The 20,995-nt window shown below is 40.2% G+C and overlaps 1 pseudogene; it reads right to left on the reverse strand.

Moving 5' to 3' along the window:
- Positions 1–375: 375 nt before the first annotated feature.
- Positions 376–5,807, reverse strand: LOC147893670 (cleavage and polyadenylation specificity factor subunit 3-I-like; annotated as a pseudogene).
- Positions 5,808–20,995: the final 15,188 nt, after the last annotated feature.

The raw sequence follows: 20,995 nt of genomic DNA on the forward strand, positions 1-20,995 counted from the left end.
GACCACATGTTAGAACCATGGCGTAGAATAGAGTAACTACCTAAGGTAACTATGGCCCAGAGCCCATCCGAGATCATTTGGGGCTCCAAACGGGCCCTGCAGCCTGAAAGTGGGCTGCCTCGAGAAATGCTCCGTCTACCCTCAGTGCGGTCAATCATGGGATGCCTTCCCGCACTTGCATGTAGCCTAGTTGGCAGTGTGCCAACTCTATCTGAAGCCGTCCAGCCGTTAGGCCACACATGGCCCCCATCTGGTGTCCAAACCAAGACCTACCGGATAACCAAGCTACTCAAATGCCTTCTCCTCATATGGGGGGCTTACAAGTAGAGTTAGCTGGTTCCCACATAGTTACACGAGAGTGGAGCATCAAGATATCTAACAAGAGGGACCAACATCATTAAAGTTTTCTATGTTTCTAAGAGATTGTATATGTTTGAAATCAAATGGATTAGATATCTCAAACTGGCTGCAGATTCGATCATTCATGGCATTGATGTAGGTTTGGTACACAGCCATACATTTCTTGGCAAGGGGTGATGCATAATAGATTGGAACGTTGTGCAACTCTGGGTGGGTCTCCCAATACTCATCCAGGATTAAAAGAAGTTCTTAAGCCCTGCCAAGGGCAAAAGCTGGAATAAGGACACTCCCTCCTTGAGCAACGGTTTGATGCACTGTGTCTGTAAATCTTCTTTCACACACAGAACGTGGCTGATGAACTTGCACACCATATGTTGATTCTATAACACAGACATCCAGTGAAAATTGAGGCAGCTCAGCAGCTCTAAGATGGCGATCCTCCTCACGGGAGTAATCACCTGTGTACAGAACTCGAACACCAGCAATGTCTACCATAAACATTGCTGCACCCAAAACATGCCCTGCTGTGTAACACCAAAATTTAATGCCATTGACCTCCATTGTCTGATGAAAATCTATGACCTATAGATCCCAGAATAAAAATGACACAAGCTTTAATACAAGATTTCAAAGGAATGAGTAGCAGCCCAACATAAGCACATCTTAATTAAAGACCACTTTAGAATCTGCATCTTCGAAACAACTACATGTAAAATCCTTACATTGTCTACATCAATATAACCTTATAAGCCGATTTACTATTGGCTCCAGCTGCACAGAATAAAAGACACATTCAAAACAAAAAGAAGGTTCTTACTACCTCAATTTTGTCCATTGTTTGGAGTATATCTTGCTCATCATAGAGCATGTCTTCCAAAGATACTTTGCTTATCTTTACAAAATCTGAGAGCAGCAGCTTGTATATAGCTTTAGTAGCTTGAGTCATGAATACCCGGCCCTTGAAGGTATTCTGCATGAAGTAAAGAGAATAATATTTAAACTTAGAGGTGAGAGAACTCGAGAACGGTGCAAGTTACTAAACAAGGGATATGTTGAACAAGGGCAACCCCAACCTTCTCAATGAAATAAGGAAGAGAAGCACAATGATCCAAATGAAAGCTGGTAAACAAAAAGAAGTTTCATGTCAGATGTTTAATCGCACTTTGCCAAAAACTAATACAATCTCTACGCTTATGCAGAAAGAAAGACCTCTTCCCCAAAGTGGCTTGTTCCCATATGTCAAAGCTAATTTACCAAGACCCTTGGGCATAATTAGTGACAAGCTCTAGCCAAATCCTGGGCTTAGGATACTCCGTCACGAACCATCTGAGATTACATGTTATTTAGTTGGTAAAAAACAGATTTAGTAACAAGCTCTCACCAAATCTCGGGCGAAGGCTCTACTCCGTCAAGAACCATATGAGATTATCCATTTAAAATGGTTAAAAACCAATTCACAACAAGTGTAGAATTAAAATCTTGCATGTCGCAGAGACGCCGAGGAACTGCTGCTGCTCCCCGCTCCTCCTGCTGCCCTCCCTTCAACTCCCCTCCTTGTTGCCTCCTCCCTCCCCTCCCTCCCTACCTACTGCCCCTTCCCTTCCCCTCTCCTCTCCTCCCCTCCCCCCTGTGCTGCTGCTACACTACCCCCCCCGCGCTGCTGCCTACGCTGCCCTCCCCGCGCTGCTGCCTGCACTGCCCTCCCCCTGCGCTGCTGCCTATGCTGCCCCCCCTGCTGCTACTCCTGCGCCCCCCCCCTACACTGTTGCTTGCACCCCGCCCCCCCCCTTCCCTCTCCTCCTCTCCCCCCCTCCTTCTCTCCTCCCCTCCCTCTCTCCTCTTCACTCTTCCCCCTCTCCTCTGCTGTCCCCTTCCCCTCTCTCCCTTGTTGCCCTCCCTCTCTTCCAGCTTCCCCCTTCTTCAACCTCCCTCCTCCTTCAACCTACCCCCTTCTTCTGACTTGCTCTCTCCCCTCTCTCCCCCCTTCCTTCACCCTCTCCCTTCAGGTGTACCCCCCGTTTTTTGGGGGTCTCCTGGGCATCAAGAAAGCAGACTGACTTTTTTTTGTGTGTTTGAGTCGGCCTTCCCCACCTCAATTGACGAATGGGCACCCATTTAGTCAATCCGTTACCGCACACACCGGCCGCGAGAACCATCACATTTTCAAAAGACGAGCTGCAACAATTGCAAAAGGACTTGGAGCATGAGTGTTCCACAACTCTCTTCACACACATCTTTGGTTTACACCCCTCTAGATCATAGGCTAGAGATTGGATGCTTGTGGCGCTTCCCCAGGAGCTCGCCCCCCACCTTAAGGATGTCCGTTTGTTGGGACGAGGTCTCTTTCAAGTGTGCCTAGATTCCTCGAACATCACGAGAGACTTGCTACAGGCTGGGTTTCTATTTCTAGACTACATGAGGATTTTTTTTGTATCACGTGCATTCAAGATAAGGGGTATTTAATCGAACTTTTTAAAAATTTTAATAGGATTACAATAACATGATGTGTTATTTAATTCAACTTTAGAAAAAAATATGTAAATTTGTAAGCTCATAAATAAATAGGGTTGTTTTATCTCCCCCCGTTAGCACACACCTTTGAAGGCTTTCTTTTTGCTTGATGCATCGTGATTTGACTATCTTTGGAACTACTCCCGCTTGCCTTCAGATACTATCTTTCTACTTGGAGCGTTGTGATTTGATGATCTTTGGAGCGTGTATTCTAGTGCAAAAAATCTTTAAGCCCCTAGATCTTATAGGTCTTCGAGACATTGTGCTTGTAATGTTTGTCGGTTCACTCCTTGTCTAGCAAAGATGATATGGCTTTAGAAATTGCATCAAAATGCCTCGTTGGGTATAATAAATTTTTAAAGATTATGAGCTTGAGTAGACCAAATGTTGGAGGATCTCCATTTGTAATAGTACACATCATATTATTTCTAATAAAACTAAAGCATTCAATATCCAATGTTGAAGTTCGTTTGTACAATCTTTTGTTTTGATCGACACAAACAAGTTTTTTGCCCCAAAAAAAAGTCATACAAGAACGACTATGTGACTGTCATGTAAATGCATAGATTAAAGTGTTCTTGATACTATTCTGGGGAGGAATTGGGGGAGTAGGAAATGCATCTGTTCTTATAATAAGAGTGTCTATGGTTCTTATAATAAGAGTGTTTATGGTTTGCAATATCCCATTGTACTGTCCTTATTTTTTCCAATAAATTAGAAAAGTATGGACTTTGCATATATCCATGGCGGAATGTATTGGTTATTGGATTTACAAGACAAAGGTTTTTTATTACACTACACTTCCAAAGATCTCAAGCTAGTAATCTATGTACCATATGTAATCATCCCTTGTAGTCGTGATCTTGCCTTCGACCTGCTAATAGAATCACGATTCTTATCAAAGCATTCAATCTACCCTCTTTCATCCATTTCACAAAAAAAATTCATGCTAATAACAAGCCTAGTAGTAATTGAAAGGAAGATACCCACGTCATGTAATCTTGACCAATAGCAAAAAAAAAAAGGTCCAAAATAGCTACGCGGGCCTATAAGAGATCAATGCCAAGTATGGGAGTGTATGAAGTCTAGGGGTGAAAGCATTTATGACATTTTTTGTTGGTCCACGAAAAAGCATGGAAAAATGAAATGGGATAGGTGACATGAGAATGCCATGAGAAGTTTTGCACAGGGTAAGTAGGACACATTGTGCGTTGTGTACTTTATTTTGGATCCACTGGCATGGAGAAGTGAAATTTCAAATGCAAAAGTGGAGGATGTCTAATTTTGGGATAAACTAGTGATTATGTCATGCTGCCTCCAAATGTACACAACATGAATGGGTGCCCCCTAAAGAAGTGCAAATTGGATGACAAAAGCAAAAGGAAAATGACTCACTAGTGGATTGGATATTGTGGATTAAGAAATGGAACCAATATAAAATGATAAATAATGTTCAATTTATTTAGAGACAATTGCATATGTGTCAACTTTTCCTTAACAAATATGACCAATATAAAAGTTTTAAGATCACCATGCCGTAGCTCCATGAGTATGGAGTGCATTTTTTCAAAAATACCACATTAGATTAAGTTATTGAGTGTGCCCTCATATGTATGCATACAATTGCAGTACAGTATTTCAAGTCCCATAAACAATAGCAAAGGTTCTTGATTGGTTGCTCATTGGTTGCCTCCTTTGGTTTGTGAGAAGCTCAAAGAGTGCACTTTGAAATGAACGATTGCTTCCATATATATATATATATATGTAGAACAATATTTGGTGTTTTAAAAATATTTTAGATATCCGGTATAATCCAAGATGCATGCCTCACATGTGTTATAGTATTTGAAGTAGTTATTTAAGGTGCTAATCGTGTAACGTTTTGATCTTAGACGCCTATACAATGCAATATGTTCCCTTAATTAACTTCACAAAAAATGGCTACACTCATTGGCCCACTAGTCCCATAGTTGTAGTAGTTGTCCATGAACATGCTAGAAGCTATGAAGGAGTCAAAGCTTGAAGTGCTTCCAGTTGATGAACCTAGTGCAATGGCATATTTGTGCTGGCAATCTATATATATATTGTATGTAAGTCCTTCTAGTCGTGATCTTGTCTTTGACCTGCTAATAGAACCATGCGTCTCTCGGGAGGCTCATGTGCGATGGATACCCTTGTTTAGACGATCATGCCATTTTGGATTGCTTGTTCCAATGAACAATCCGATTGCCTCGCCCCTCCTATAAATTAATGAATTCAAACAAAAAGAATGCAGTTTGAACATTGGAACTTACAAACTAATGTGGAATTATGAAAGGGATTGGGAAATGTTTCATCAGAACAAACTGCAATACTAAGATTATTGTTTGAAGTGTAAGCCCTTGTAGTCGTGATCTTGCCTTGGACTTGCTCATAGAATCACAACTCTTCTGAACAATCTGGTCGACTCGCCCCTCTTCAAGTGAACAATCTGATCAAGCCCCTCTTCAAGTGTTGTTTGAGTCTGCTCCTTCAAGTGGAATGTGAGCTTTGCCCTATGGTATCCATTTCAAAAGACAAAGCGATCGCTACTACAAGATCGATGACTAGGATCTGGTCAAGTTTTGTGAGTGTACCTAAGGTAATTGGAAAGGCAGCTTTGGGGGCACATAATTAAACAACGTTGACAGATTAGGGTGATGGAAAGCTTGCGATTTTGGCTGGATTAGGGCCATTTTCGAGGCAAACATGAGAAGCAGACAAGTGGCGGCGAGAAAAGCAGAGAAAAGCAGAAAGGCAAAAGCAACCCTTCCCGCAACCTTGAGCTTTATAAGCTTCACCACCCGGCTCGCTATGCAAGTGCAAATGCAATCGCAAATGCAGACGCCTATTGCAATCTTCTCCTCCCTCTCGCCAGCCTCCTCCACCCTCACCTCCCCCCAAATGCAAACGCCCATGCAGACGCCTATTGCAATCTCCTCGTCCTGCTCGCCAGCCTCCTCCCTCCCTGCCCGCAACTACGACCTCCTCGCTTTCCCTGACCCGCAAGGAGCGGCCCTCTACGGCTTCGACACGCAGCTGGATGCTCTTCAGGTGCCTCCCCACCTTCTCAAGAGCCCAGCACCAGCACCAGTACCTGCACCTGCTCCTGCTTGTAGCCGCACCTTGTTGAAGAGGAAGAGGAGCACCCAAATCCCTTGTAGCCGCCAATCAGCTCGTCATCATCACAACAACGAAGGAAAGTATCAGCAGCTGCATGCCCCGGACGACGACGTGGAGGACCCTGCTCATCTTTTCGAGCCCTTCCTCCTGCCCTGCAGCCCCACATCGGTACTCCCTAATTTGCTGCATCACGAAACTGCCGAGTCCCGGTTCCGAAAGCTCCTATTCGTTTGGCACCGAGCTCTGCGCCTTTCTCGCCCCGCCAGCACCGTGGCTCTGGCGTTGCATCTCCTACGACGCCTCTTAAGAGAGGCCGGACCTGCCCAACTACAGCGGCGGCGAGCCAAGATCACTCGCCTGTCTCTTGCCGTTTGTCTCTGGGTTGCGGTCAAGCTCGACGGCTTGCAAGCCGAGCTTCCGCTCCTCAACGACATGGCCATCTGCACTGGGGTTCCGGGATGCGCCCTCGTGGACGGCGAGGTGCGCCTTTGCCAACTGCTGCGATGGAAGCTGCTGGACGGCTGGTTTCTCCCTCACCAACTGGACGACTACATGGAAGTGGTCCTGGCGTGATTGGCTCTATTGGCTACTATGTAGGAAAAAGCTTATAACAGGATGGAAGTCTTGTCATGAAGTAGGGAGTCCTTCATCTTCATGGACTAAAGCCATGTTATCAGAAGTAGAAAGTCAATTTCATCTTGATGGACTTAAATGTATTGAAGCCATCTCGACAGGAGTAAGTGGTCAAGTCCATCTTGCTAAAAGTAGAAGTCAAATGCATATTCCCAAACTAAGGCTGTCCAGGCAGTCATAACGGATATAAGACATTGTCAAGACTATTTTCACAGCAAGTCAAACATCTTGAGGCCATCTTTATCCTCAACGAGGCTAAGAGCAAGTCTATCTTTGTAAATGAGACATGATGGAATCAAGAAAGAATTTTTCCAAATGGGCTCCCATACTCTCTTTGTTTTTCTTTTGCTTTTGGTAAGTTCTTGTTGCTTTTTCTTACTAGTTAGTAATGCAATGAGCTTACATTATTTCAAGAATGATGGAGATGCAAAATGGGGACACTGTGAGGTTTGAGGATGTTGTAAATGGGACACTTTGAGGTTTAGAAATATATCATACTGGAGGACGTCGACATGAGGGAATATATTCAAGTATAAGGAGCTTTTGGAATCATCATTTAGGTATCGTTATCTTTAAGCTCAGGAAAACCTAGTATAATAGTGCAACAGCCCATGAAGTCAATGAATTGGAAAACATGAATGTTAAGTTCTGAAAATGGCCAATCACTCAAGTAATATTAGAGGATGGTAGAAAGCTTATCGGCCATCACTATGAGAATGATATGATTTCTTAGCTACATAAATAGGATGTTTAATCAGCTCTTCATATAAATATTGCAAAGCCTACACAAGGCATGAAGAATTTGAGTGTTTTCTATTCTTCAGTGATTAGGGAGGAATTGGAGGACCAATGGGATTGCTCCTTTCATGGGCCGATGCCATGTTAATGTGGCATAGAGGCATTCATCACGAAATCTCTCATGGGCCAATTCTCTTGCACAGGTAGCCACCCACTTGCACCTGCCCTAGATTTTTCCCATGCTATCCATTAATGCCTTGCACATGGGCCTTTGTAGGTGAGAAGCTATATTTGGAAGAGATCTTCAAAGCTATACATAATAGTCCATATAATAGCTAATTAAGCCATCCTAGAGTATATTATCCTCATATGCTAACTATATTAACGATGTATTAAACCTTGAGATCTTACATTTCCTACACTGATTAAGACATGTTTCAAATGTGAGCTTGGTGGTCTGAGTATAATGAATAAGGAAACAACCCATGGCAGATGGACATGACCAACCTATATGCATATGTTAAAGATGCAATAAATACATTTCAAAAAATTGATGATAATGATGCGTGTGTGTGTGTGTGTGTCTCTCTCTTTCTCTCTCTCTCTCTCTCTCTCTCGTTCTCTCGCTCTTGCGTTATGGATTACAAACTAGAGTCTCGTATATAGTTGAATTTCGTTAATCGTCATTATGCATTAAAAACTTCCAAGAGTACAATTTGCCTCAACTCAACTAGGAGGCTCTGAAGTTTGTAAAGGATTCTCAGGTCCAACATTAGTAAATGGATGTGAAAGGGGCTCATGATCCTTAGGTCAAGGCTCAGTAGTTTGAGGGGCTGGATGAGGGGCCTCATGTCCAAGTTTAGTGGATTGTGGAGGCATCTAAGGTTGGGCCTTAGGGTCCTTTAGTACTGTCAAAGGATCCTCATCTTGCTCTAGAGTGAGGTCCTCCATCAATTTTGCTATTTTCTCTGCTAATTTTTTCAAATCATGGCTTGTATATATTTCTCATTGCTTCTTTTTTTATACTATCTCACTATTTTCTCTACTAGATCTTTTTTAGCATGACTTGTATATATTTCTCATTGCTTCTTTTTGTATACTATAGCTCTATATTGAAGATGACAATCTTCTGAGAAGATCCTTTGGGAGCCGAGAAAGGGGACTTGGACAGTTGTCTTCCCTTACATAGTACAAGAACAAGATGTCATGTGCCAAGATTTTGATATACCACAGACAATTAAGTAACAACGGAAAGACAGTTGTCTACTTTTTTAAATGTTTGTCAAAGTTTCTTGGTGGGCAACAAGTAAATTGGCGGAATGACAAAGTTATATTAATTAAGAAATTATCTGCTTTAGACATTTTTGGATATGGCCCTGGTGAACAGTGCTCAAGGGCAGGGTACCTTTTGACATACACTGCTTATGCTTTAGCACTTGGAATCAAAGATCCTAGCCAATTAGATGGTTATGAAAAGCATCATTTGATTAGGTTTCGAGAGCCGCTTCTTCTAGCTTCTGAGGCTAAATAGATTGAAGGAGAGTAGCTCAATGTAAAAGAAGACAAGAGTAAACTCAAGTATATTGTATTGCCAAAAGTTACAAAGGACACAAAGTCCTACAAAAAAAGATAGTCAGCTCAGCATTTGTACTCAATTTTTCTGAAAAATATACAAAGTCTCCGCTTCATTGTTATAAATCTCCATAAGGTTTCCAACTCTATCAATCCACTGGTGATTCAAAAAGACCTTTGATTGTCTCCACTCTACGTTTTTCTATGTAGCTGTTGAATTATCAAAAGGATCTGCCTTCTTCTTTTCTTTTGTGCCATATTAAAGGCAAGTTTAACTTTCATGACGTACAATTCCAAGAAAACTCCCAAGTATTGGTTAGCTTCTTCTTCTCTTTCTCTTTGTCATGTGTATTTCCTATCTGCATACTCAATAGGGTGAGCTAGCTTATGCTATTCTTTGCCATCCCACTCCCCTCGCACCATTATCGTGTTAAATGTCTTCATAGGCCTTTTTTCCCTTTTGCAAAATGGCTTTGCCATAGTTTACCACAATCTCTCTCTCTCTCTCTCTCTCTCTCTCTCTCTCTCTCTCTCTCTCTCTCACACTAAATATGTGAGTACATTACAAAATTTCTAGGGCTGTCTCTACTTATATTATTTGATCAAACAATCATTGAATCAATGTAATGTGACAACATGTCATATGCTCCGAACTTGCATCAATAGCCCACCAGCTTCTAGCAACTTTTGAATTGTGAATCAAATCAATCCACTTTTGCACAAATGGAAGGGAAACCTTCCCCGATATTTAAATCTTTGGAAATATTTTTTATTAGGCATCTAGGCGTGCTACTGAATGAGTCATCCAAAAGCATCGAATCCTTAGTGCTTGAAATTTTCCTTCAAATATTGAGATTTATAACTAAAACTTGAAAGTTTATTTATTGGATCCCACCTTGAGACCCAGTGGAGCGGGTCTCTAACGCATTGTAGATGGGTCATGATACTTATTTACTTGCAATAGAAGTCATGATCCCAAATTCATGGTAACCACAAAGATAATCATGATTAATGTTGCACACTCATTGAAATATATAGTCATTTGTTGGTACACGCATCACTCTTAAAGCTTTTGAGTGCTTTGCACGTACTTTGTGGGGCAACGATGATAATATTTGGCCGATGTTAATCAAATGTTTTATGCCTATGGAAAATTCATGCAAAATGACTAGACAAATAGTAAAATCCCATCACAAAGTCCACTACGGATAGCCTTTCCATGCACGTTGAGAAAACTTTATTCTACATGACAATGGATCATTACCAATACACTAAAACCCAAATTTTTTGCAATTGATCAAGAAACCATATTTGCAACCCAAGGGGGGCACTATGTAAAATCTCCATATAGCATGTGCAATCAAGGGCTATTACAAAATACAATTTTATTACCTATCTATACACCATGATAAAAGTATCCCCTATGTATGGAAGTTTTCACTTTTGAATTAAAAACCCCCTTATGTATGTATATTTTATGTAAATAAAAATATGACATGCCTTATGTTGGTTGTATGTGCTATCTTATGTATTGATTAATGACCTCCCTAGGACCTACACAAAAGACTTCCTAAAGGCTTGCATTATTAGCTCAAAGAAATGAAAAGCCTTCACACAAAGGTATGAAAGGGCCATTTATAGGGAAGGAAGTACTGCAAAAATCATTTCGGTCTATTGTGGCGATTGCAACAAGAGATGTCCTAGACTACAAACTTGATCAATTGTCAAGACTATGAGACCAGTAGAGAAATTCTAGCGATGCTCATGGGATAAAGGAAAATTCTAATGACTCTTGTTGTGGGTACCAGGGATGTTTTTATCGAAGGTATAGAAATATAGTATTATAATATACTGGCGAAATTTTTCATAAATTATTTTTAAAAGTTTCAAAGAATTGGCGAATTATATCTTTTGTTATAATTTCTGTTTCAAAACTTGGCTAAATATTCTAGGGCATTTAAAAAACTTTCAATTTTCACAAATATACTAAAAACTAGTTATATTGAAAACTCTGCCTTTTCCATTTTACATAATTTCAAAATACATGAAATAGCTAGCATTTAGATACTGTAGAGTATGCAAAACATGAAATTGTAGAGTAAGGCATTCAAAAAACTTTTAATTTTCACAAATATACTAAAAACTAGTTATATTGAAAACTCTGTCTTTTTCGTTTTACATAATTTCAAAATACATGAAATAGCTAGCATTTAGAATATTGTAGAGTATGCAAAACATAAAATTGTTTAAGGATAATGAATATCCTTCAAATACAATGGGCGAAGAAAATTCTCAAAGTCTACTTTAAATAGTCCAAAAAAGCTAATTATAGCCTTTTCTTTTACAGCTTGACTTCCAGAGTGCTAATGCTCTATCATACGAAAAGCTACTAACATCATAAGAACAAGAGTATAATCTCAAGCTAAGATCTAAGTTATCATCTAGCTTATTACGAAGCTTATTCTTCAAGTAACCGAGAGTACTAAAACACCTTTCATCCTCAACTGAGCCAAGAATAAAGGTTTGACATAAATTTGCAAGCTTGAAGTACTCAGAAATGTTATCTTGTAGGAATGTACTGCGAGAGAGCTCGTTCCAAAGCCGAACCATCGAACCTTGCATTTGAACGTTTTCCATTAAATTACTTTGCTGGTGCATGACTTCTCCAAAAAGGAAAGACTGTGAATAAAGCTTTCCAAAATCCAACAAACCATTGTACTTTATATTGTCCATGTCAATGTCCCATCCAAAGTGTTTTTTGAGAGCATCCAAATGATTCTTTAGACCTGCTTTGATACTTTCATAAGATCCATTGACCCAAAAATGTGGAAATATGATGGTAAATGCTTCCATTAGGTCATTTTGTGGAAACCTACTTCTGATCTCATCTACCACTGCACTTGCAACTTCACTAAGGGCATTTTTCACTGTTTGTACTTTCTTTAAAAAAGCCTCTTTTTTAATGTATTGTAGTCTTTTGTGTCGTTTGTTTTCTCTCGTCATCCTGAAAACCTGATTGTTTGCACGAAGGCAAACATATCCTTCCTGGTCACATGTTAAAAGTGAAGAATCCCCATCTAGGTCTATTAAAATTTTCCAATCTTTAAACAATTTCTCCTCTTGAAAACTGGAGCTTGAGTTCTTATCGTATGCTATCGTTATACTCAAATTAGTGAGTTTTATTGCCTTGACATATTCATTGATATAAATATCCTTCGATTGCGACATTTTACTCAACATATTCATTTTGTCTAAAAGTGGAATAATTCCACACAATCCCAATATCGAATCTATGTTGGTCAGTTTATGATACAAAATATATGCCTTTTCAACCTCTTCTTCTGCCTTTATGTGCATTAAATAGACCAAAGTCTTGTATTCATCCCATAATCTTTTCACTGGCAGAACCAAAGATATCCATCTAGTATCCGTATTCTTCAAAATCTTCCTCCCTTTTGTACCCAGTGCTTCTGCAATAACTCTAAATTGATTGTATCTTTTTGGGCTCTTGCAAAAGTAAGAGTAGCTTTTTTTAACCAACGTCTCGATTCGTTGTACTGATGGAAATGTGGACACAACTTTGTAAGCTAGATTTTTGCGATGAGCCATACAATGTATCCCAACACAATAAGGAGCATATTTTGTTTCTATTTGTACAGAGACACCATTCTGACAACCTTGCAAGACTGAAGCACCATCACGTGCAAAACAAACAAGTTTCTTGACCAGACTCTGTCACGCCTCCATACTCTTTTAAAGCTTGGATCAAAACTTGCACTAAGTTATCAGCATTGGATTCTGAATTAAGTTTGTGTACATGTAAAAAATATGGTTTTCTCTTATTGTTTTCTACCACGTACAAATGCATTCCCAACCACGATGTAGTATCCACAGCTGTGTACTCATCCAATGACACAGAAAAAAGTCTGCAAGTTTTAAAGTCTCCTTTAAATCATCAATTATGACTTGATTCATGTGGTTAGCCATATCTGTTGTGCTACTCCGTAACCAATGCATGCTTGCCAAATGAGGAACATCCAAAAATTGAAGATATGATTGGTAACCCGAGAAGTCTATCAGTGAGTGGCCTTGCTTCAATATTTGCATGATAGTTGAGAATTGCACTATCTTTTCTCTATCAACTTGATCATCGATACATTCCCAACGCTTTTTCAATGGCCCTTCACTTTTATTTCTGCTAGACTCTTGTGCAAGCAAGAATTTATTGTACTCAATCTCATTTTTTAAGTGGTGGTTATTTTCCTTGTCCCATTCTTTGATCACTTTCTTTTCATTACTTGTACCTTCTACAGTCTTGTAAACCTTCCCACAATGCTTCTCAATCGTATCAATCTTCAATTGTAACCGTGCCTCCTTTTTCCTTGCCCATGTGCATATTTTACAAATGGCCCACTTTGGTGCATCCCCAGTGTCCACTTGTTCTACGTCTAACCAAGGATATTTGGCTACCCAATCTTCTTGAAAATTCCTACGAATATCCCAAGCTCTCTTTCTCTTCTGCTTACTTGAAGAGTTGCAATTTTTTGATGCATTCTCAATGGATTCTTCAGTTGGTGTTGACATTGATGATACTGTTTTTGACATTTTTCCACTTTCCAATCCAGTTAAATCCACTACCTCATTATTTGTCAATGATGTGCTAGCTAATGAATTTTCAATTCCAATTGCATTCCCTTGAATACAATTTTGTGTTCCTGTCTTCCCTGCTTCCAAGACTTAAAAACTCAAATCCCTATTAAAACTATCATCGTTAAGCAGTGATCTAGAACATTGATTTCTAGCATGATACATTGTGCCCAAAGCATGTTCAGGAGTCCCATAAATTGCTTCATGATTCATGGATGATGAACTTGAGAGTAAATTCTCTGGTGTACTTGATGTTGTAAACATGTTTATATTAGTGCCCAATGATGTAGAAGGTAATAAGAAAGATGTTATTTTTGTATTTTTCTCCAAAGCTTGAACTTTCTTCTTTCTTCCCATGATAAGTACTTGTTTAAAAAATTATGTCTTTATTAGTTGAGCATAAAATAGAACATAATTTCGTTTCTCTAAACACATGCTGAAAAAATAGCATAATAATTCTTATCCTTATAAAATTATGTGCACTTCAAGTGTGTTGCAGCGCAGAGCAGAACGGTAATGCAATGTAGGAGAAAAAGATAAGGTTAACTAAGGTCCCTAATTAACAACTAACACTAACACATCTACACAAAGCTCGACCAACCTATGGGGCCCCTCCTAAGGAGGAGGTGATGTCGGCATGCAATATCTGCTAATGAGAACATATGCAAGAGAAAGTTGACTGCCTACCCTACCAATGCCCGCTATAGCTCACTCAAAGAAGCAAATATTGCGGCTAACTATGTGCATGGTTGTGAAGCCCATGCACATTCCAATTACGATGGGCGCTATAGAGAGCAAGGATAGCCTATGAATGGGAACTTGCTCTGAGAAATCAGACTTCTGTGACTTCTAACAAGGTTTGGAGGGAGAGTAATCCATGTCCGTGCGACGGCATACAAAAGTCACAACAACTAGCTCAATCCTTACCTTTTGTGCCTAGTACATCATGAAATAAATGTCTACTTTGAATTATATTGACACCCTATTGAAGTGCCAATAATGAGGTTGAGTGAGTATGACCTCTAGTGGCAGGCGAATCTTAAAGCATGAAGTGCCAATAATGAGGTTGAGTGAGTGTGACCTCTAGTTCTAGAGGCATGGGATATGAATATGGGATTTCTAGATACTTGAGTGAAAGCGCATGGACCGAGATTTTATGACAAATGTGATACATGAGAGTTTTTATGACAAGATAATTTAAACGTAAAATTTGTGATAGACATGATAGGAAATCAATCCAATTAACTGCTAACTCATACCATAAACCCACCTAGATGCTCCTTTATATGCTAGGATCTAAAGGCAACTTTGTGGGTGTAAGATGGTGAGGGCATCAAGCCAGATATCTGGCCTAGCAAGAGGTGACTAGGGAGTAGCAACATCAGAGCCAACCTACCAAGCTAGACAGTCAGGGAAGGTAGGAGGGGCCAAGCCTCGCAATAGTATGGAGGGCATTTGCCCTTGTTTTGAAGACCCACAAAGTTGGTGGGTATAGAATGGAAGTTGACCTAAAATGTAGTTCAAAGGACCTAAAAGTTAAGTAGCTGCATGATAATTGTGGAATGGGGTCTCATCTAGTGGGACCAATCACATGGAATCAAGTATTGTAAGGGATGAGGTTGCCATGTATGTAAGAGACATGTGGAGTTGGTTGGCCCCTAAACTCAAGTGCTTGCACATGGCCATTTGGCATACATTAAATAGAGGCATGTTTAAAGACAAAGTAAATACCCTTTGTGCATTGTACATCAATGTTGTGACTCAAACCTACTACAAACCTAGGAACAAAAATGACGTGCATTGTTGGCCAATATTGTAGGAGATTACTTAATATCCTTTGCCCATTGTGCATCAATGTTGTCAGTGTAACCTACTACAAAAGCTATTGAACAAAAATTATGTGCTTTGGCGCATTAGCAGAGGCTTCGTCGCCCATCAGCAAAAATGATGTGCATTGGTGCATTAGCAATGACTACTGGTCCAAAGGGTTCAAAAGGGTGGCATTTCCAGGAAGATTATGGATATAGAGATCAAGAGAGAAAGGCTAATAAAAAGCGAGAGCACGCATCTTGATAGGACAAAATGATGCCCATGTGGGGTTGGATGGCTAATGTGGGTATGGTATTGGGTTGGGAACGTAATATAGACATGGCAGATTAGGGGGTTTCTTGATTCGTCCTTTCTTCCACTATCACCCTTTGCTCATTCATCAATGTGCATCCCTAAAGTGAGCTGGGAGAGAGGGGATTACAACATGTTATGTATCCCCACAAACATTGGATTATATTAGGACAATCTCTAGGGACATATCTTACCTTCCTTAGCACTCCACAAGGACATCTAGAGGCGCATGTAGCTAGGAGAGGTTTTGCTCATATGGGACTTCAATGCCAAGACCAACGACGTGTGTGTGTGTGTGTGTGTAAAAATAGCAAGAGAGTAGGTCCCCCTATACATTGATACATACATTTAAGTATTTGCATGTGGCATTTTACTTTAGTTCATTTCTTCTTATTTCTTGTCATAAATATGTAGAATCTTCCACTATACAAGATTGTAAGACTGGATACATGGCTTAAGTGTACTAAATGTATGAGAATGCTTGAGGGGTAGATTTATATTTAAAGCCTCTATTGACTGGCAAGTTCTTTGCATTGTGATAACTTTCTAAATTTCTAAATGTATAGAAGTAGATGATGAAATTAAAGTTAGATTTTCACACACACACACACACACACAACTAAATATGTGACTTACTGCATATTCACTACTCTAGCTCTATTCATTAATTTAGTTGAATTTTTACCTACTTTTCATGATCATAAACTGTGACTAAAGAAATACTTAAAATATCTAACAAGACACCTTCTACCAGGCCATTATAGAAATTTTCATTCTTTAATTTTGTGTCATTTTAATAATTTGATTCTTCTTGCTAAGAATCTACTTGTTGCTTATGTTTACCTATGTATGTAGTGTCCTTCCATGTCCTTGTTGAAGATAGAAGCATGAAGAGATATATCCCTATTATATGACTTGATGAGGGGTAGACATAGTGCTGGTGATGGGCCTACCATAGGCTTAAGTTAGCCAAATGTACGTTGGATATAAGGCCATAAGTCTTCTTGATTGCACAAGTCTTCTTTTGGTGCTTAATTCTATAGATCTAGCCACATTTTTAAATTGTATATATAATATGTTGGAGAAAGTTTCCAAATATATTTATTTATTATATAAAACTTTGGCAAATTTTCATGGACTTTATTTATAATTTTATAATCTTAAAGGCTAAATCTAGCTCTTTTTTTAATTTTAGTTTCAAATTGTGGCAAATATACTAAGCTTTTATTTTTATAAAAGCATATATTATATTAGGACATGAAAAAACTTTCGCTTATTAACGAAACTAACATGAAAAAATCATCCCTGGTGGGTACTCTCGGGGGGGGGGGTCACTCATAAATATATAAACATAGCACGTGGGTTCAACAAAAGGGATTTTTAAAATCTATTTTTTTCACATTTTTACATACAGAAGGGAGGGGATATTCACAGATTGAATAGGAAAAGGGTGTGTTTTATTCATACAAAATTTACAGATAAGGGGTTTTAAAATAAGGCCTTGAACACATGTGATATAGAGTATTTACATATAGTGAACCCCTCCAGTGGCACTACATAGGTGTAAGTAGTTCTTACTAGCATGGATCATGTGATCTCAACATCAGACAATGAATTGTGTGCCCTATTGAGATCGTTTCCATGAGATCAAGGTTACCTCCTTGCCTTTCTTTGCCTCAAGAACTTCCACCCCTACTCATCCCTTTTTCCTCCCTTCCATTCAGAAGAAAGAAAGTTGTCGAGTTGGTTGGTGTGAGTTCCTTTCTATTTTATGGAATTCCAATTTCAATATACTATAGGATAATTCTGAGAAATGGGCCAGTTCCTTGATGATTTTGTATGGACTGCTCCACAGTGGAAGGAACTTTTTATCCATCTGGTGGTCCAATATTTTATCAAAGCATAGCACAACATCCCCCTCAACAAAGTGTCTTTCCCATCCCTTGCGAATCTTAGCATCCATGCGGGCCTTTTGTCGGTTCTTTTGGATCTCTGTTTGATGGAGTGGAAGGCATCAGGTTTCATCTAGCTTCTCAAGTTGTACCAACCTGGCCTCTACATGTTCATCTTCTGTCATCCTCTGTTCTTGTGCTAATCTCAAGGAATCTCTATCTCTAGTGGTAAAATTGCCTCAGTACCGTACACCAACTCAAAAGGAGTGTGACCTGTAGACGTTTTATGGGTGATGTTGTAAGCCCACACGACTTCAGTGACCTTCTGATCCGATTGACTCATGTTCCCCGTGGCCATTTTTCCCATGGTTTTACAAAGGAGGCTATTGGTCCGCTTTGTTTGTCCCATGGATGCTGGATAATAGATGTTAGAACTGCGATGATCAATACCCATGCGATCCATGAGCAACTCCACTACTTCATTTAAGAATGGACTCCCATGGTCAGAAACTATTTCCATGGGTGTCCCAAACCTTGTGCAGATATGTTCAAAAATGAAATTTGAAACTGCCTTACCATTTGCAGCGGGGAGGGCGATAGCTTCGGCCCACTTAGTGACATACTGAGTGGCTACCAAAAGATACTTATTTTTGCGGGCAATCATGGGCAGGGGCCCAACAAAATCTATTCCCCACTTCTAAAATGGATGGATGGACATCACCAGGTGATGTTGCCCAAGACACAAATCCTTCCTACCAAAGAATTGGCATGGTTCACAAGTTTTGCAATACATAGTGACATCCTTGAACAAGGTCGGCTAGTAGTACCCAGCATGTAAAATCTTCTTAGCTGTATAGTCACTGGCATAATGGCCTCCACAAAATCCATCATGATAATGCTTCAATACCTTAGGTACTTCATCTACATCAATGGCCCGTCTTAGTACCCCATCCATGCCTTGACGGTACAACACCCCATCAAAGAGAGTGTAGTGCCTACTATCTCTGTGGATCTTCTTTCTCTCATAGCTAGTACTTTTTGGAGGAAAGGAGAAAGCGGTTAGAAATCTATAGATACCACCATACCATGGATCCCCAACTTCTATGGCCACTACAAGGGTTACATTGAGGCACTCCTCTAAATCAATCAAAGCATTCTTCAAGTTGAAACAACCCCCCTTTACGATTTTGAAAGAAAAATCATATTCTTGTAGAATTGCCAACCATTTGGCCAACCAGCCCATGGGATTTGGTGATTGAAGAACCTGCTTTGCAAGACCATTGCTATAGATTATAATGAAGGACTTTCCAGCCACATAATGCTTAAATTTCTCAATGCAAAACACCAAAGACAAGGCATGTTTGTCAGCCTCAGAGTAGCATCGTTCAATTTCGAGCAATTGTCGAGAAGCAAATCGAACGGGATACATGAACCGATCCTCCCCTTGCTGGAGAAGAATACCTACCAGAGTATGCTCACCAAACCCAGGATTGATATAGAAAGTCTTTGACTAATCAGGATTGCGTAGAATGGGTTCTGAAGCCAGAGCACTCTTGATTTGTACAAACCCATGATCACAATCCTCATCCCAAGAGAAATCAACCCCATCTTTTAATTGCATAGTCAGGGTCGTGTCAAAGTAGCATATTGATCAATGAAGCGGCGATAGTATCTTGCTAGATTGACAAATGAGCATACTTGACGTTTGGTTGTTGGCGGGGAGAGCTTGAGGATAGCTTTTACCTTCTCGGGGTCAGGCTTGATGCCCTTGGATGAGACAATATGCCCCAATAACCTCCCTTGAGTGGCTCCAATGGTGCATTTATCAGGGTTAAGGCTGCCATTCGCATCATTGACCCTTTCAAAGGCCAACCTAATCTTCATGACATGCTCCTTATGTGTCGAGAATATACAGAAATCATCTAAAAACACCTCCAAGAAAACCCCCAAATAAGGAGCAAACACCATCTGCATAAATCTTTGAAAGGTAGCAGGAGCATTGGTGAGGCCAAATGGCATTACTTTGAATGCAAACGTCCCCCAAGGTGTGGCAAATGTGGTTTTAAGCACATCCTCCTTAGCAATTTTGATTTGATAAAACCCAAAGTAACCATCACAGAAAGTATACATCTCATGACCACTTACCTTCTCAAGAATGAGGTCTTGAAAGGGCAGAGGATGATGGTCCCTCTTGGTGGCTGCATTGAGTTTTTTATAATCGATGCAGACCCGCCACTTCTTGTTTTTCTTTAGGGTGACTACCACTGGTGAAACCCATTCAGTATTGTGAACCAGAACAATAAACCTAGCTTCTACAAGCTTATGCGACTCTAAGTAGTGTCGGTCTGTAGGGGCCCTAATCTCCAATACTTCTAAACCACTAGCTTAGCATCAGCTATCTTGTGTTATATGGCAATCACATGGCAAAGGTGGTGGTAGCTAGTTGCAAATAGGTCAGGGAAATCTTTGAACATTTCTAGAACTCATCTTTCTCACTCAGAGTGAGGTCTGGGGAAAGCATAGATTCAAGATGTTGAGGACTAGCTGTTACCTTTTCTGGAGGTGGCAGGGTCGGAGACACCCCCCATCATGTAAACTTCCTCCTCTAAGAACTCCTCCCCCCTGACTGATTCTTCCATTGATTTAGACACCGAGTATGAGAGAGTATCACTGTCTTGCTCCTCTTCTTCTTCTGGTTCCATGGCACCTGGTTACACTGGGATCTTCTCCTTAGAAGCACAAAAAGACATGTGTCATGTCTTCCAATGGTTGACTGCATCACTCTTTCTCAACCATGGTCTCCCGAGTATGGTTGGATAACTCCTACCTGTATCTTCAATGTCCACCACATAGAAATTGACGGTGGTGGTCAACCCATTGACAGTGATGGGCAAATCCTCAATGACTCCTAGGGTGGCGAGTCATCAACCATCTACTACCTTGATTCGAGTGGAGGAATGCCTTGTGCATTTCAAATTCAATTTCTTCATGATACGGGGCACCATGATATTACATGCAACTCCCCCATCAACACACACACTTTTGACACGGCAATTATCTATGATGACATCTATTGTATGCGGGTGTCGATCAATTTCTTCAGAGATAGAAGAAACCTCTCGTACCTTTCCCTTTTTCTTGCTCTTCCTTGTTGAGAGCCCTTGCTGTAGCTCACATCTCACCTTAGGGCTTAATGCTATTAGTTGAGGAAGCGTGATGCTCAAAGACCGATGAGCAAGGTCCTGAACGACCGAATAGTCTTCTTGCGTTGAGCTGATAGGAAAATTCGAGGCCGACCACTTACTCCTATGAGATCTTTTAGTCTTCTCTGTTGGTGGGTCTACCATCTCAACATCTAAGGGCTTTGAGAAGGACTCCTT

This window comes from Dipteris shenzhenensis, chromosome 15 (assembly GCF_047967505.1).
Source record: "Dipteris shenzhenensis isolate YYH24624 ecotype China chromosome 15, Dip_SZ_1.0, whole genome shotgun sequence".
Classification (NCBI taxonomy): Eukaryota; Viridiplantae; Streptophyta; class Polypodiopsida; order Gleicheniales; family Dipteridaceae; genus Dipteris; species Dipteris shenzhenensis.